The following is a 5456-nucleotide window of genomic DNA, read 5'->3' as shown; positions in this document are numbered from 1 at the left end:
TAAAATATAAATATTAAATATATGTAAAATATAATATGTATCACATAAAGAGAATATTGCTTACTAATTAATTATAAAACTGATTAAATTATGCCATACACATATTGAATAATGTTTTCGATATTTTTAAATTCACGGTACTTTGTATATAGATTGCACTACTATGTATAAAAAATTCTTAAAGGAATATCCGATTTTTATTACTCCGTTTAGTCTTTCATATTTTCATTCTTGGAATTTCACGACTCAAAAGCGACATTCTTATAACTTGTAATCCAATATCGATACGTAATATCGCGTTTACGATTATTATTGTATGCTGTGGCCATCTCTATGAAAAGAATTCGAGACGTCGTATAATATTTTTTATAAAGAAATTCTTTTAAAAATTAAGAAGGAAGCTCTCTAATGAAGCATTCCCCTGTAATTTTATTCCAAGTATAACAAAGAAAAGTTTATGCAATCAGTTCTGCGCAATGAGATTATTATACACAGCAATAATAGTAAATAACTTGTGTCTGCGTCGTTATTCAATGAACACGATGCTGTTTCTTTTGTAAATTAATACTGTGAATACCTTTTGCCTTCGACGGAATAAAAAATAATGGGAGTAATAATTAGTATACACTTCGAAACGAGATATATCGCGACTATCCATAGAACGAATTACGATAGAGAATGAGCATGATGTACGATACTATTAACCTCAGACAATAAAATGTTATTATCGATGTTACCCTATTATTTGTATACGTTTCTTACGTACCTTATACAGCATGGAAATGAGCTTAACATCAACAATTGAATAAATATTACCTCTATCAATGCACGAATTTTTCCGAATAGTGATTGTAAATACTAAGTAAATAATAAATAATACGGAAGTTTACATAGGAAAGGAACTTATGACATTTTTTTATTTTTCTTTTTTTTTCATATAAAAAATTATTCTATATTTTCATTTTGCTTAGTCACATGCGTCACACGTCTACGTTTAATAGCTTTCATTCGTTCCAAGCTCTCATTTTTCTCCTTCTCAAGAATTTCCTTCAATTTTTCAAGATGATTCTGATAGTTGAGCGCGTTCGCCGTGGTACTCAATTCCATTTGTTCGATATTAGGCACGATTTTATGTGCGCCACTCAACATTTGCTTAAATATCCCGACTTGATTCGGTGTGAGCACGGATACTGCAATGCCCGGTTTACCCGCCCGCCTAGTTCTACCGGCTCTGTGTATGCAAGAGAATATGAGGGTGACATAACAGGAGCGCATGTTCGTCAACAAATATGTAATTTATTGGCTACTTGATAAAAATAAAATAATATAACAAAACGTAGAATAAAGAGTATTTTATTATATTATAACAGGAGCGCATGTTCGTCAACAAATATGTAATTTATTGACTACTTGATAAAAATAAAATAATATAACAAAACGTAGAATAAAGAGTATTTTATTATATTATGTTATATATACTAGAATAATGCCAAAAACAAAAAAACAGTATTATATTTTTATCATTATATGATAAACAGTCTTACGTTATACAGTCTTTAATATTATCTTAAGATAATATTAAACAAAACAAAAAATATATTATATTTTACATTAAAAGATATACTAAATAACAAAACATAAAACTTTAAAACTATCATATTATTTATATATTCATAATATAAAATTTTAATGTATATATATTCATGACTTATTATAAAACTTAATTATTTATTTACTCATTTTTGCAATGTTATTAATATGATATGTAATACACATATTGTTCGTATTACATAGGTATAATTATAGTTACGTAGATAATTAGATAGTTTATTATTTATTAGTTAGGATTTATTAATTCTAGTAGTTCTAGGGTTTATTAATTCTAATAGTTATAAAATGCATATAGAAGACATTTCTCTACATATAAATTGTAACATTCACCATACAAACTTTAATGTGTATACACATATATACACATTATACAATTTGTATGGTAAATGATACTATTTGTATAGAGAAATGTTTTATATACAGAGTGCGGCATTTATAGTGACGCGGGCATATTTTTCGGAAACGAAGTGAGATATCAAAAAATGTTTCAGACAAAAGTTGCATGGTTTCGAGGGGGACACATGATGAAAATATGGACTTGATCTTGAGTAACCTTTTCAAGGTGAGGTCAATGTGATCGATGTTTTCTTAAATGGAATCCCCCATTTTTTATTGCATATTCTTGTAGCTTATGTCGAGAGCTTTCCAAAACACTATAATAAAGTATTTTTTTATTAAGTACTTTTTGAGTTATTTTATATTTTAATCTGACATATTTTGATATAAAAAATAAAATATCTCGTAAAATATTTAGTTTTCGATAATCTTACCGTAACACTTTTATAAAAAGGGGGGTTCCATTTAAGAAAACATCGACCATATTGACCTCACCTTGAAAAGGTCACTCAAGGTCAAGTCCATATTTTTATCATGTGTCCCCCTCGAAACCATGCAACTTTTGTCTGAAACATTTTTTGATATCTCACTTCGTTTCCGAAAAATATGCCCGCGTCACTATAAATGCCTCACCCTGTATATATGCATTCTTTATATAACTTTTTAGTAAACAATTTAGTAATTATTTAATATAAAACTTATTTAAAAAATAACTTATCTAATACAAAACTTACATAGGTGTAGCTTTTTCAGTTCTCAATATTGTGCCTTTATTTCCTGTTACAACTAGAGGTTCAATATTATGTTTCTTTCCAATTAGATCTGTCAATTCTCTGTAATAATGTATCTTATATTACAAAAAATCCTAATGTGTGAATGTAAATAGATTATATTAATCCTTTATCAATCAAATTATGAAAATATTTACGTTTCATATGGACATGATGCTCGATTTCTGCCTGTTTTTTTTTTATTATTTGTGATCATATTTTTGTAGGATCTTTCTAATGATTTAAATTTATTCTCCACTTGTGTATTTATTACATTATAGCCTTGCATATTCATTTCTTCAGCTATTTTGTGCCATAATGTTTTTTTCTTTCTAATTTTTCTTTTTATTAATAAATTTTCTTTTTCTTTATACAAATATAAAAATAATTTTGTGCTTGCATCTGACCATGAAAAAATGTCTTCTCTATTTTCAGTATTTTATTCTTGTATAACATTTTCTTCATAATTACCTCCTTGATTTTCTATTTGATTATTATTATCATTTAATGGAATAAATATTGACTTGTTGTTGACAGTGCAAGTTAATGAGTCGCAAGTAAAATTAATATCTGCGTAACAGATTTGAAATTCTAGCCCTCCTAAAAAATAGAAGTAATATATATAAATTTTAATTTTTATTGATTTCTAATTAGATCATTATTAGATATATTAAATAACTTTAGTACTTTCACAAATACAAGTAACGTTTCCATTTTTATCAATGATGATGTTCCCTGCTGCATCTCTTTGAATAATTGCTGTTTCCATGATCTTGATTTATTTGTTTTCAGCTAATTTAAACATGAATTTTATATTTTATTATTAACAATATAACTTTATGAATAATGTAACAGTTGCAGATAAAGAGATTTTTATGTAGAAAACTAATTTTTCTATACAAAGGCACAAAACTTTATTCAAATTTAATAAAAGTTAACAATATTACAGTTTGATTTTCTCAAATTCTGATAAATATAATTTTAGGGTTTATAATTTAATATTAAAAGATTGTTGATTACTTTAATGTAGAGATTACTTTAATAGGTTATTTCAATAATGTTGATTACTTTAATAAAAGTTATTACTCTCTTTCTTTCTTTCTTTAATATTTAACAATTTATTTTAATATTCAATAAATTATTTTAATATCTATAAGTTGTGATATTACCCTAACAACACACACGTTCAAAAGACGTCCAGAGGACATCCAGAGGATGTAAAACATCATCTGGAGACCCAGTGCAGCGAGTACAGTGAACTGTCGCACTGAATTTTGTTGCACTGCAATAGAAAACAGATTTGAGTCATATAGCACCGCAATAAAGAACGCTCCAGTGCCGCTAGTGTACACTAGTGCAGAAAGTTCAGCAATAAAAAACAAACCTATTGCCTTTGATGTGCTGCGGAACATCATAAGATACGACTAGTTGTACATTCGGAATGTCCAAACCTCTAGCCAGCGCGTTTGAGCTTATTAATCTAATCGGATAATCAAGATTAATCAAATTATTAAAGCTAAATTATTTTTTTCTTTACTTTTACAAAAAATACATAATTTATCTTTATTATTTCATTTTCTTAGAAAAAAGAAAACGAGAATTAAAAATTAAATCATTATCTCAAAACGGAAAAAATTGTGTTTTATAAAATTAGAATTATTTTACTTTGACAAAATGTAAAACTTACATATGTATCTCTGCGCTTCCGAATTTGCCAAGGATACTTTCGCGTTGTTTCGACGCGAGCTGTATAATTCTCCGACCGCGACATTCCGTTCCGACAAGAGTGATCGCATCAAGAGCGCCAGTCTGTGCGCGGTATGTCCAGAATTCGTGAAAACGAGAAATGGTATTGTGCCTCGTCAACAGCTGATACAGGGCAACTGGTTTGTATTCGGCGGTGCATTCCACCGCAAGTTCCCTCAGTTCTCCCGGACTCGTGTAACGTCCGATGAAATCACCCGCAATCTTGTCCAAATTTACATCTGTGTCTTGGTCGGTCACAACGGTCGTGAATAGTATTGGCTGAAATAAGCCTAACCAGCTCAATTTTTCAGGATCTTGCGACAAGGTTGCGCTAAATAATAGTTTTTGAGCTGGTATGATTTTGCTGTTAAAAAATTAATGAATTCATATAAGTGACTAGTAGATATACTTAAATTAATAAATTAATATAAATGACTAATAGACACAATAATCATTATATTGTCTTCAAACTTAAAAATTGTTCCCATATGAGAAAATATAATATACAAATATATTTTTTAAATTTTCCTACTGAAAAATTAACCTGTAATGTATATTTCCGAGCGTTAAAATAGGAACGCGAGAGTGAGGTTCAGGTAAATACTGTATCTATTCCGCTGCGCGATCGGCTTCATCGATGACGAGAAACCTTAGAGAATCGAAGGAAAATCCGGGTGTTTTTAATATATGATCCACCAAACAGCCAAGCGTCGCGATTATAATATCCACCGTAGATAAATACTTTTCTCTTTCAGCTGCATATAAATATTTTTTTGCTAAGTTTTTATATATGAAATTAAATCATTATAGAGGCATTAAAGATAAATACATACTTTTCTTAATTATACTATTTTGCTCTTGTTCAAACGAGAAGGCACCCGAAAGCAGGCCCACTTTTAAATTTGTGTGAGATGTATAAATGACTATTACTTTATAAACCTGTGCAGCCAATTCTTGTACTGGTAGAACAATTAAACAGCGTATCTTTGGTAC

General features: G+C 28.8%; 1 pseudogene; it reads right to left on the bottom strand.

Annotated features, from left to right (window-relative positions):
• Window positions 1–875: 875 nt before the first annotated feature.
• Window positions 876–5456, bottom strand: part of LOC115234810 — a 9051-nt pseudogene continuing 4470 nt past the window's right edge.

Source organism: Formica exsecta, unplaced genomic scaffold, assembly GCF_003651465.1.
Source record: "Formica exsecta isolate Colony F162 unplaced genomic scaffold, ASM365146v1 scaffold2076, whole genome shotgun sequence".
In the NCBI taxonomy this organism is placed as follows: domain Eukaryota; kingdom Metazoa; phylum Arthropoda; class Insecta; order Hymenoptera; family Formicidae; genus Formica; species Formica exsecta.
Note: the sequence above shows the minus strand (reverse complement) of the source record. Positions and strands in the feature narration are given on the sequence as shown.